The following is a 13,741-nucleotide window of genomic DNA, read 5'->3' as shown; positions in this document are numbered from 1 at the left end:
GATACATCGTTATAACCTAAAGTCCACAGTTTCCTTTAGGGTTCACTCTTTATATTGACAAATGCATAATGACAAGTATCCATCATTTTAGTATCACACACAGTATTTGGACTGCCCTTAAAAATTCTCTGTGTACCACCAATTGATCCTTCCCTGTCCCCAGCCCCTGTGAACATTAATCATCTTACTGTCTCCATACTTTTGCCTTTCCATAATGTCATCTATATAGCAGGAATCATACAGCATGCAGCCTCTTCAGATTGGCTTTTTTCTTTTGGCAATATGCATTTCAGGTTCCTCCTGATCATTTCATGGCTTGCTAGATCATGTCTTACAATTGCTGAATGGTATTCCATTGTATCAATGTACCACAATTTGTTTAGGCACTTGTCCATTGAAGGACATCTTAGTTGCTTCCAAATTTTGGCAATGATATATAAAGCTGCTTCAACATTGGCATACAAGGTTTTGTGTGGACATAAGTTTTCAATTCATTTGGGTAATTACCAGGGAGTATAATTTCTAGATTGTATGGCATGTCTATGTTTAGTTTTGTAAGACTACGCTTAGTTTTGCAACATTTGGCAATCCTATTCTCATTGAGTTGCACCCCTTTTGAAGAGGCAAAGAACAAGGACATACTTCAATGAGAAGTGGCTGTAAAGGACATTTGAAACTCATGTGTTCATTCATTCATTCGATATTTATTGAGCAGTTATGTGCAAGACCCTGGAAGCACAAACAAACATATGTAATGGAAAAAATTCATGCTGTAAAACAAACCAAAGCAACATAACAAGGGCAGTAGGAAAGGCTCCCAATATGCAAGTGACAGAATGAAGAAAAGATGGAGAAATTTTCCCTGCAGCTGCTTCAAGAGATGCTCAGAGAGGTATGAACTAGCAATATAACACATTATCCAATCAACATTTTTTACCCTTCTCCTACACTGGGTCTGAGGACACAGCGATCATGAAACAGGTGATCTCGCCAAGTATCCTACGGAAAAACAACTAAAGCACATTTGTGCAACTCAGAACTACAAGCTCTTCCTCATGATTTGGCAATAGATGGCTTCAAAGAGTGTTTTTTTTGTTTGTTTGTTTGTTTTTGTTTTTTTTTTTTTACTGTATTTTCCTTCCCTTCTTTTAAGGGAGAATTCCTTCTACCACCCTAAAAAGGAAACACAACCATCAGTTTCCCAAATACGAAGAGAAAAATGCATGTGTGTATAAACAGTGGTTACCACCTAGTAGAATTTTAAGCTTTAAGGATTTTTCTCCCTAACGCCTGCAATTTCGTACGTTGAGTCAACATTCAGAACTTCAGTTACTATTTTCCTATCTGAGATTTTTGTTTCTTGTATCCAATGTGCTAGTTAGGTATTTCTTTATAGGCTTAAGATTTACAGGTGTACCTGATCAAAAATAGCTGGAAAGCTCTGAGATTTCTTTACTGGTTAATTTGTTCCATGTGTACCCAACTGCCAAGCACTTGGCAAATGACCAAAAGATACGTTTTGAAAAGCCAGAATAGCTTGTGCAATAAGTAGCTGACAGATAAAGAAAAATGGCAACTTTATGCTTTAATGGCAACGTAAACTATCTAGAAGGGACATTTATCAGTTCAACAAGAATTGATTTTCTTCACTCTCAACTCCTATTAACAAATCTTCACTTTCTAAAAGGTAGGAATGTGTGCTCCAGTAATTAATTTGTTTATGTGTAACTAGTACATTGTGAGAATCTCTATAGGACATCTTTCTCCAGCACTTATTTTATCTTTATATTGGATGGAAGACAATGATAACCAAGTGACCTGTTTGTTGACTAGGGCACACACTTCAAAGCAGCTATGAATATTTGACTTCATGTACATTAGCACGACATCGATGCAAGTGTTGTGTGAGTACTGAGACAGGTAGGCAAGTGGCGGGGTGAACTTCACACCTTAAAATCGTGAGCTCAAGAGACGTGAACTACCTAAGCTGTTTGAATTTGTTCCACATGCTCTTTTAAAATGATATAAGACAAAAGAGATTTAACTGGTTAATTAGTGAAAATCTAGTAGCAAAAAAATGGTTAATCATGGAAAATGGGAAGTTTGAATAAATTTCAAGATAATGTTTGAATTAGGCCAATAAAGTTAATTCTTGTGTTTGCATAAACACAGAGATTAGAGAACTGCTGTGTATTCAGTGTTCTTTCAAATGACCAATCATTCATTTATTTAGTACATGTGTATTGTGCACCTCCTGTACGTCTGGAAACACACAAGGTTCCAAAATAAAACTATGATAAAAGTTTTACTCCTACCTTTCCTTTTGTAATTTAGCTTGACAAAGATGTGAAATAATTGTAAGCATACATAAATGCTAATAAAATACTTTCATTCAATGCTAAGGAGAGGTATCATTGAATGGTGGACCAAAACAAACTAAATGGCATTTTGATGTCTTTGTGGAAATGACATACCCACAAACCAGTGTCTCAGCACTGACATTAATATATCCTGCTCAGTTGTTGTATTAGTCAGGTTCTCTTAGAGTGACAGAACTAATAGGATATATATATATATATATATATATATATATATATATATATATATATGTATATGTGTGTGTGTGTGTGTGTGTGTATAACTTAGAAAATGATGACAGTGAAAGAGATCAGACCTAACTGACCATCTTGCTTCTAACCTTTAAGCTGTCCTTGTTCATTGCTGGGCATAGGGCGAACTAACCTTGGGAAGGAATTCAGTTTCTCGTTTAACTCTGAAACAAAATTGATAATGGTTCTTTCCCAAATAGACCCCCTTCTTGCCTGGGGACCAGTCTGCCTTTGTAGGACTAACAAATTAGCTATAAGATTATAAATTACGGTTTAGGGGTCATGGAACCTCTTGCTTCAAATGTCTGAACCTCCCCAAATTGCTCCTGGGGATAATAACACTATTGTCAAACCTAAGATCAGTTTTTAAGATATTTTGCAGACCCTGCCCTTGATAGATCAGCTAGGCCCAATAATGCAGGAATAATTAAGGGAAAGGTAAGATGGGGAGTGGATGAGCTCAGATCTCTTTCACTGTCATAATTTTCTCATTGACATAATTTTTGCAAAGTCAGTTTCACAATTTGTGGAGTGGTCACTGTGCAACACATTATGCCAAGTATTCTCGGCTGCATTCCAAGATAAAAGGGTAGAAAGAATGGAAAGAGCAGTTACAACTTCAGAAAGCTTCAGTGTTCATCAGTGGGCAAGAATCCCTGTAATAAGAAAATGCTGTTACATTCTTTACATGATGTTCCTAGATCATGATTTATGCGAATTATGCCCTTTCAATGCTTTCTTCAGTTTTTATCTAGAGATTCTCTACTTTCTAGTTTATAGTGGTTTTAGTAATCTGTGTTTAAATGGAGTCACACAAAACTATTGTAGAAAGCTTCACTGAGATGTTTGTTTCCAACATTTTAATTTCCATACATTTTAGTTTAAACAATCTGATGCATTTTATCAGTACAGCTAGCTCTTTAGTAACCTCCGTCACAACCATTCTTTAACATTTGCGATCTCTGTCTTCCAATCTGTCTCCTAACTTCAGTCGTATAACAAATTTTTGGAATCACAATACCGAGAGAAGTTGTACAGTGCTATTCTAATTTGGGCTTATTGATTTACAATGCAATTTCATTCTACCTAACACATGCTTTCTTTGACTGGGCTGGTTGTCACCGGGAAAAACTCAGATTTATGTATTCTTAAAGTGAGCCTGACAAGTAATTCTAATCACGAAAGAATTACCAACTTTCTCCTGAAGCTAACTTGTACAAGATTAAGCAATGTTCTCATGCTGGCAGGTCACGTGATGATGCAGTGATTAAGTTTATGCTTTTAACCCCTTTAGGACATTAATTATATTCCTTTGAACTTAGCCCCTGCTCCTTTTAATTTCTGCAATGTGCCCAGAAAAGACAGTTCTATTTTGCTGTGCACTGCAAAAAGTTTTGAGTCCAGAAATTTCATAACACACAGGAAGTACAGAACTCATGTCTATAAAATCCAGGTATATTCTCCTTAAAGGTTTCCTAATCTCATATGCCAAATCATCAATTGAAAAGTTCATATAAATACAAATATGGCTAAAATCACATAAATGCATCACATACATGCTCTGTGCATTTATGCCGTACGTTGTATTTTGCTTACATTATTATTTTCATTTCAATACCTTTGGAGGTACAAGTGGTTTTTGGTTACATGAATGAACTGTACAGTGGTGAGGTCCAGGCTTTTAGTGCACCCGTCACCCAAATAGCATACACTGTACTCAACAGGTAATTTTTCATCTCCTACCTCCTACGATTCTCTCCTCTTCTGAGTCTCCAATGTCTGTTATGCTATTCTGTATGGTTCTACCTAGTCACAGCTTAGCCCTCACTTATAAGTGAGAACATGTATTTGGTTTTCCATTCCTGAGTTACTTAGGATAATAACTTGCAATTCCATCCAAGTTGCTGCAAAAGATATTATTTCATTATTTTTTATGGCTGAGTGGTATTTCATGGTGTGTGTGTGTGTGTGTGTATATGTATAAAACACACTTTCTTTAGCCACACATCGGTTGGTAGGCACTTAGGTTGATTCCATATCTTTATAATTGTGGATTGTGCTATGATAAACATGCAAATGTGGGTGCTTTTTTATATAACAACCTCTTTTCCTTTGTATAGATTCCTAGTAGTGGGATCACTGGATCAAATAGTAGATCTACATTTAATTCTTTGAGAAATCTCTATATTGTTTTCCATAGAGGCTATACTGATTTACATTGCTACCAGCAGCATATAAGTGTTTCATTTTCACCACACTCATGCCAACAGCTATTGTTTTTTGATTTTCTAATAATGGCCATTCTGGCTGGGGTAAGGTGGTATGTTATTGTAGTTTTAATTTCCATTTCCTTGACGATTAGTGATGTTGAGCATTTTTTCATATGTTTGTTGGCCATTTGTATACCTTCTTTTGAGAAATGTCTGTTCGTGTAGTTTGTCCAATTTAATGGGATTATTCGTTTTTTTGCTTGCTGATTTGAGTTCCCTGTAGATTCTAGGTATTAGTTCTAATATGGTTTGGCTGTGTCCCCACCCAAATCTCATCTTGAATTCCGACATGTTGTGGGTAGAACCCAGTGAGAGGTAATTGAATCATGGGGGCAGGTCTTTCCCATGCTGTTCTCGTGATAGTGAATAAGTCTCATGAGATCTGGTGGTTTTTAAAAGGGGAGTTTCCCTACACAAGCTCTCTTCTCTTGTCTGCAGCCATGTGAGACGTGCCTTTCACCTTCCACCATGATTGTGAGGCCTCCCCAGCCATGTGGAACTGTAAGTCCAATAAACTTCTTTTGTAAACTGCCCAGCCTTGGGTATGTCTTTATCAGCAGTATGAAAACGGACTAATACAAGTTCCTTATCAGAGGTATAGTTTGCAACTGTTTCCTAGGTCTTCTGTTTACTCTGTGAATTTTTAGCTTATAATGTTTATTTATCTATTTCTTCCTCAACACTAACAATAGGGGTGCAGTTTCTACATTCTGAATAACGTCACGTAAAATCTACAATGGGAAGAAGATTAAAGGAATGATGCAGTTCTCAGAGTTGAATTCCAAAACCTACCAACTGGCTGTGGAGCTGTTTCGATGTTCAATGCATCTTCTTAGTTTCCTTACTTGTTCTGCATGCACTTCAGATGCTATTTCTAAAATTATATTTGAAATCAGATTAGTTGTTAGATTTTGCTGTAGCATTAGTGGGGGCAGTGAGTTATACTTTTATAAAACATGTTACATTCTTATGATTAGAAGGCTCTTGTTATTTTGTATAGCTTAACCTAGCCCAATATGAAAATGTACCAAATGGACATTCATCTTGGCTTTTTTGAGGACAGTAGATTACATTTTTCTAATAGTAACCTCCTATCTTCGTTCACAATATATGTGCACCATTTTGTGTTGATACATTTTTTTGTAAGTTTATATTAAGTAACCACCTCTAACAAGTTATTACTCTACTTGTAAAGTAAGGGTGAGAGAAGTACAAGAGGAACAAACAAGATGGATTTCATTTTGTGTCTCCTCTCTGCCTAACCCTGCTAGGTATTTCACACATATTATCTTTCATTAGCTCACACTTATGGTTTAACACTCAAGAGTTACAAAAAAATAAAACACATAAATTCTGCATAATTAAATGTGACTCCTGAGCAGAACATGCTTTCTCTTCTGAAATTGGCAACTGAGCTTTGTTCCACCAAAATGGATCCAGTTGTGACTTGTAGGCTTCCTGATTCCTGGCTGATGGACAGGCTTGCAGGTCAGCCGAGTGACAAATCTGAAAGCAATCCCAGAGTAGGCGTGTGCCAGTGAATTCCTGGAAACTAAACATCACAGCCCTGAGCTTAATTCTGACACCCTGGGCATAAGAAAAAGTTCTGCCAAAGCTAGGTTCAAGCAAAGAATTGCAGTGCTGGATGGAAACTGGAAGGAATCATTTCCAGGACATGCAAATTCTAAGATGGCCCAGGATGTTTGGCAATTTTTTATCTTGTGTTTGAGACAGTCTTTATTTTTCATGAGATGCATGTACATAAGCTCCTGCCTGGCCTGCAGAATGAGTATAATGTTAGAGCAATCCAGTCCTGTCCTCTCCTAGGTTTCTTAAATCTCTTCCATGCCTCTGAGCATATGCCAGCTATGCGGCATGCTTTCCCTAGCCATCCTTCCAAGAAAATCCTTTGAGAATATTAAATTCATTCAGAAGAACATTCTCATCCCAATAAGATTTCTCTGTTTTTCCTTAAAGCTTTTTTGGTAAAAGATGCCACATTTACTCATTGATTTGTGGCTTCCCAGGAATCTGGAGTCTCACCTTGCATGCAATAGATTCTCTCTGAATATGTATTACTAATTATCTAAGGTTTGCGATAGGACAAACTATCTCAAGCAACCAATACTGCTTACCTTTAAAATGGGAACATGAGACAGAATCAAGGAATAGGGGCTGACCAAAGGAAAGGCAAAGAGAAGCAATGCCATGATTCCTATCTCCTCTATCCCCCAATCTTTCCTTCAATACAGAAAGCAGTGGAAATGATTCAAGCAATGTTAAATGATCCTGGTCGTTTTTCCCTGGGTCTTCTAATATCTGACTCTTCCTCCAGGAGACAGATTTTTATCATTCAGCACGATTTCACTGTACATCAAGAAATCTTAACTCCAAAAAGCTTTCAAAATCAAGAAAATTACAATTCTGTAGAACAGGAAATGCCTGGGAAAGGCTGTAGCAACTGCAGCAGCCCAGAGATTTCCTCATCCTTCATGGCGTAAGAGAAGCAACCACAGTTCTACACACCACAGGCACACTGGCTATCACCCAGGAGAAGAGGAACAATTGCTTCCTAGTGGCTCTTAGCACCAGAAATAGCTGTTTTATCTCTTACTCCCTGAGTTCTTCCAAAAGCCAGGATAGTGGCTAAACCTGTGTTTCCCTTAAAACACTCCCACAGTGTTGCTGAGTTCTTCCTCCTTGTAGGATGAGTTGTCTTCAGGGGATACACCTTCCACTGTGGGGATTTGGCTCTTGAAGGTGTCTTAATCTCTCCCTCTGTACCTTCTCCCTCCTTGACTCCTGCCCTGCAAGCCACCACACACGTGTCTATGTATTGCAACTGTTGGCCCTAACTGAGGCTTCCTGTCCTGCCCCCAGTGTCCCTAGGTCCTTAGATGAATCAGCTGATGCAAATCAACTGAAGGTGGGTGGGGAGGCCAAAGCATTATCTAGCGTTGAAAATTCTCTATTATTCTCATTTTCAGCCACATCAGACCTCCTGTCATATAGCATTATCTAGATATTCTGCACACTAGATGTACTCATTCAATGCTGCTTACCATTTACATTTCTAAAATGAAAATTCTTTCCTAAATATCATTTGTGAATTTCAAAAGAGGTGGCAAATATTCAATGATTCTCTAGGAAATAGCTTAGAAAGTTGGAATAAGACAAGCAAACTGAATAGTGATTTGACTGCAATGCCTTTCTATTCAAGGACAAATTTGATCATTTTTAAAAAGAGCTCTAATCTCCATTATCCATTAAACCTAGAAAGTCTTAAACATTATTGTCTTGCTATCAAATGGTGTATTACAGGAAAAGAAAGTGCATTCAATTTTACTATTCAAGGAGTTAGAATTACTACTCATGGAGTACTTAATTTCTCATGAATAAAGTTTTAAAAGAAAAATGTATATATATATTGCTATTTAAGGCAATGACTATATACTTTTATGACATCTGTAAATTTGCACTGAGCTCTGCAGCTCACTACATTCTTTCACACACATTAGCTATCTGCGAGGCTCTTGCAGCAACCCAACAGAAGGGTTTATATAAGAAGTTCCTCTTTACAGATGATTTAGCTGAAAGTCCTACATGAAAATGAACTTTCTGTGAATGAGAGTTAAATGGTAGACCCTGAACACAAACCCAAGACTTCTAATTCAAAATTTTATGCCCTTTGACCCAGCGTTTAAAAATTAACTTACAAAAAATTTCTCTTGTGGAAAATACATGAGACAAATTATCTCCATCATTGTACCATTTTTCTATCATTTTTAAAATTTGTAAAATGTTTATTGGAATTAACTTCAAAAATGATGGCTAGTTCACTTACATTTTAATGCTAAAAGCATAAGGACTTGATGTAATGATTTTATACTCGATTATATTTGCAATCTACTTTATAACCAGTTACCAATTTTTTCATCTTCACCTACAGAGACTTTAGAAATTCAGGCTATTTACCACGCTTGCCTAACTAAAGATATTATAAACATAATGCAAGACGGAGAAGGCTGAGGTGAATGAGTTTTCAGGGTAGTGATTGTGTAATCTGAACATAAAACACCCAACAAACGAGCACTGTTATTTCAGGATCTACCCCTTTTCTACATTGCCCCACATAATTGGGGATGACTCTCTCAATGTGCCTTGTATAACAGACCAGGTTGAATTAAGAGGTTCCTTTGAAATCCTGTCATAAAAGGTATGGTTAGGATTTAAAAATAAAAGAGTTGAAATGGAAGACCGTCTTTCAAATTCCCTTCAAGCATCATGCTTGATGTTAGAGATTATAATCTGTCATAGTGTAACAGAATTTATATTTAGTGACTCAAAAATCCCCGCATTCCAAAGCTGAAAATGACTTAGGTACTTTTCTTGTATCATTTTCTTATAGAAGCCATCTGTTACTTCCAACAGCTGCTTGGAAACACCATGCAGAATGTATCTTAATGTTGTACTTAAGCACACTGATCTGTTCCTCTTGACATTTTCTGACTCTCTTATAATAGCTTTCAACTCTAGTATCTTCCTTGGACTGGAGTGTGAATGTAATGCCAGCTTTCCCTGATGAACTGGAATGACCAACCTGAGACTTCTGAACACTGCTCTAAGAATGCGGAACCCAAGAAAGATGGCAAAGGAATCTGAAAAGCTGTGAAAATACAGATCTCATTAACCAGCTTGTTATTTTGACATTGTGCCTTTATTTTTGATCATAAGGAGTAGGTAGAAATGAAATAAATGATGGTACCTGTATGAACAATAGGAATATACTATGGGCCACCTTCCTTGAAGCCATTTCCAAAGTCAGTTCCTTAACCTGCCACAGCCTATTCCCATGTCTTCTCCATTCCCCTGAATGCCCAACACTGAGGCCTATGATTGCCTCCCAGACAAATCCATGTGAGAACTGTCAGCTTCCACTCATTTTGGCCAATGGGACACAGAACTTCATTTCTCGCAATGTCTGTCCTTCTTCACCCAACAGTTCTCATCAGGTGCCACGTTACCTGCATTCTACTTCCTGAGAGCTCTCAAATCCTTCTCTTCTCTTCTTGTCTACCTTCACCTTTCTAGTTCAGGTGCTTTTAACTCTCCCTGACCCAAACTACTGGCTAACTTGCCAGCTCCCTGTACTTTTGCTTCACACAATCCTTGACACCTCCACACACAATTACCATTTTACCATTTCAGCTCTCCTCATTCCCACCTTCCTTATGCATGTGACATGTCTCCTGCTGCTCACAAGCCCAGTCCAAACACTTTAGCTGATGTTGCGCTGGTCCCCTGGGTCTCAGTCCATCCACATCCTGTAGACCAATAAGCTCCCTCAATGGTACACAACCCTGATTTTCTGACATGGCACATCTATAAATTACCCCAAAGAGAATATGTCCACTTGATCTAATAAATGAAAAAATAAAACTTGAATGTAAATCTTGGTAATTACTTGGGTGTTACTTATTTTCCATTTCATTATCTGTTTAGAAATGTGTTTTTCTCAGTGAATATGCACTGCCTTGATTGCAAGAAAGTTCAGAAACTGCTGAGCTATGGGCCACTTACAATTGGGCCTTCCTGCTGTGCTCTGCCTTAATTTCTGCTTTCCAACTTAGTTCCTTATTGGAAATAGGAAATAAGCTCAAATTTCAGGCTAGATGGCTCTGGCAAGGAAACCACAGGGACTCATCCCGCTAGCATTATTCCCACCTCCCAGAGGGACTTGATTTCTATTCTCCTGCCTAAACCTTGATAGAAATCTCTAACCTTCAATGGCAACTTCTATCCACTGAGGCTACCAAAAAGCTCTTATTACACACTGCCCCACACCCTAGGTTCTTGCTCAGTTCTGCCCTCAAATTAGCCAAAAACTGGGGTGATAGAGGCTTCTTCACTTTTCTGCTCTTCTGTTCCTCTTTGCTTCTGCACAGATCCTACTGTCAACTAAATTAGTCAAGTTGCAGCCAAACCATGCATTACCATCCTACATATATGTTTGCATATACACAGATACATTCATCTGTGGATGTGTGTGCGCATATGTGCATGAGTATGTATATGTGCATGTATGTACATGTGTGTGTATTTCCCATCTCCTAGCTGAAAAGCAAATACTTTTTCAAAGTTGCCCACTTTATTGACTGCCCTTAGGGAAGAATGAGGTGCACGGACAAAGTTTGAAGTCAGAGAAAAACAGGGCATCAGCAAAGCGGTAAAATTTAGAACCACTACTCTTTGTAGCTGAGTATCTGCAATAGCTAAAATACTCATATTTTCACAATATCTCTGCTTTATTTCCCAACTAAATATCTTTGAAAGTTTGTAGATTTTGTTTTCAAAACAAATGCTGTAGAAGACCTAAACGTAGGGAACCGACTCATGAGGGTACATGTCACATCCAATAAATGAGACAATCTTTTTAAGGACAAAAATAAAAATATATTATACTATGAGTGATTGTTTTTATGAGTTTTTGTAAACATTTAGGAAAAAAATTGAAAAGCAGTGTTGTTGAAATGTCAACCAACTTTATCAGTATCATACATTCCACAGAATTCCCACGTGGATGCACACATTTGTGATGCGAGAAACAGATTTAGAAAATTCATCTAGTGATTCTGCTCAGTGTGACATGAATCATGGTTTATGAAGTGCCATGAAAAAACAATGAGGTGCACGTGAAAATATATAGGACACGACTGTCTCAGAGAAATTAAACAGAAGGGAAAAAAGCCATCTGCAGGAAAAACAAAGTCAGAAACATATGGCAAAGCAATGTTCTCAAACAAAGAACAGAACTGTAAATAAATTACAAAGCAGCAGCAAGGTAAAGTAATAGAAAAAAGGCCCCAAAGAAAATAGCATTTCCTTGTAGAGAATTCATTATCTTGAAGGAAATTAAATAGAGATATTTTACTTTAGACAAAAGAATATTTCACATGAAAATGTCAGTCAAAGTAAAACAAAGATATTACAAAGGAAAGAACACAAATTAGTAGACCCACTGTCAGTAATAACGTTTCTCGGTAGGAATTTTCTTTTAACTAAATACTAAGCTTATCAGGGGTGGCAAGATGGAGAGCCAGAACAAATTACTGGGACCCAATATTGTAGAGTAGAGCCAGGGGTGCGTCTAGGTCATATATTGGTACAGATCCCAAGTACAGATGTTAGAAGTGCAGACTGAGTTCTGTCTTATTTTGCTTTCTTTAACTAGGACCTCCAAACTGCTCTCTGAGTACCTCTCTATGGTTAAGTGTATCAAAAGCATGTATTAAAGTCTTTTGCATAGGCTCTGGGTTTTACAGGCATAGGGGAAACCCTGTCCCATCGCTGGCTGGTTACATAACTTCCTATAAAAGGAAGCTGGTTGTGTCTACCATAAGGGCTATTGACAGAATCAAATGAATCACTGTGGAAAGCAGCAGGAACAGTGTCTGGGACGTACTGTTGTCCCATCAATATTGTTTCCCTTTTATTTTATCTTTTGTTTTTCCTTTCTAGGGAAACATGTATTCAAACAAAAGTTCCTAAAGTTCTTTACTGCAGGGAGCATCCTACTGAGCTGTCGAACAAATACCTCCTATCCAAGGGAGCACAGGTCAACAGAAGGCATCACCTTAAATGACAAGAGGAGAAGGAGGAGGAGGAGGAGAAGAAGGAAAAGGAGAAAAAAAAGAAGATGGAGAGGAGAAGAAGGAAGAAGAAAGAAATGAGAGAAGGACAAGGAGAAGAAAGAGGAAGAGAGAAAGGAGAAGGAGAAGAAGAAGAGAAAAGAGGGAAGAGGAGGAGGAGGTGAAAAGAAATAGGAAGAAGAAACAAAAATAAGATAACAATAATAATAAGCAGAAGAGGTATATATATTGGAAAATACAGTGAAATAAATTTAAGTAACTCCACATTATTAAACTCTTACGTTTCCTTGTTTTGTTTTTGTTTGTTTTTTGTTTTGTTTTGTTTTGGAGATAGAGTCTTGCTCTGTTGCCCAGGCTGGAGTGCAGTGGCACGATCTTGGCTCACTGCAACCTCTGCCTCCCGATATTAAACCCTTATGTTTCTATTCTGCTTTATTCTTAAGCATTTTCAAATTATTTCTTGTAAAATTCTGGCATGAGATACTATATTATACAAACGAGGGAACTATACATTCAAGGGACATGACCAGGTTATACATCAGGTTAAAGACAAAACTGAGATTCCAACTTCAGTTGCCCCAAAACTAGCCTAATCTGATTCCACTAAACCTTGGCCCTCTGAAACTGCTCAGAATAGGACCCTCAACAGTACTCCACATTCATAATACTTGCTTTTTAAAGAGCAGTGTAACTCCATCCTAACGAAATGCTACCAAAGCACACCTAAAGAAAATTACCAGTGCTCTCATGGTAGTCTGAATGAGAGCCACTAGCTTGTTTACAAGATATGACAAGCTCATAAAAATAGGATGTATTTTTAAAACAAGCAATTCAATTCTTTTGTTTTGTTTTGTTTTGTTTTTTTGAAACGGAGTCTTGCTCTTTCGCCCGGGCTGGAGTGCAGTGGCCGGATCTCAGCTCACTGCAAGCTCCGCCTCCCGGGTTTACGCCATTCTCCTGCCTCAGCCTCCGGAGTAGCTGGGACTACAGGCACCTGCCACCTCGCCCGGCTAGTTTTTTTTTTTTTTTTTGTATTTTTAGTAGAGACGGGGTTTCACCGTGTTAGCCAGGATGGTCTCGATCTCCTGACCTCGTGATCCGCCCGTCTCGGCCTCCCAAAGTGCTGGGATTACAGGCTTGAGCCACCGCGCCCGGCCGCAATTCAATTCTTAAAATAAAAATTATTGATGCTGATGTGTGTGCTTATTGTTCA

General features: G+C 37.9%; 1 long non-coding RNA gene across 1 annotated transcript in view; it reads right to left on the bottom strand.

Annotated features, from left to right (window-relative positions):
- Window positions 1-2,642: 2,642 nt before the first annotated feature.
- LOC117078306 overlaps window positions 2,643-13,741 on the bottom strand; it is a 41,511-nt gene continuing 30,412 nt past the window's right edge. The window contains exons 2-3 of the long non-coding RNA XR_004434973.1: window positions 5,672-6,385; window positions 2,643-3,265 (exon numbers count right to left, since the gene is read on the bottom strand). This is a non-coding gene — a long non-coding RNA (uncharacterized LOC117078306). The remainder of the gene's footprint in view (window positions 3,266-5,671; window positions 6,386-13,741) is intronic.

This window comes from Trachypithecus francoisi, unplaced genomic scaffold (genome assembly GCF_009764315.1).
Source record: "Trachypithecus francoisi isolate TF-2019V2 unplaced genomic scaffold, Tfra_2.0 Contig00208, whole genome shotgun sequence".
In the NCBI taxonomy this organism is placed as follows: domain Eukaryota; kingdom Metazoa; phylum Chordata; class Mammalia; order Primates; family Cercopithecidae; genus Trachypithecus; species Trachypithecus francoisi.
This window is presented reverse-complemented; position numbering and strand designations above follow the sequence as displayed.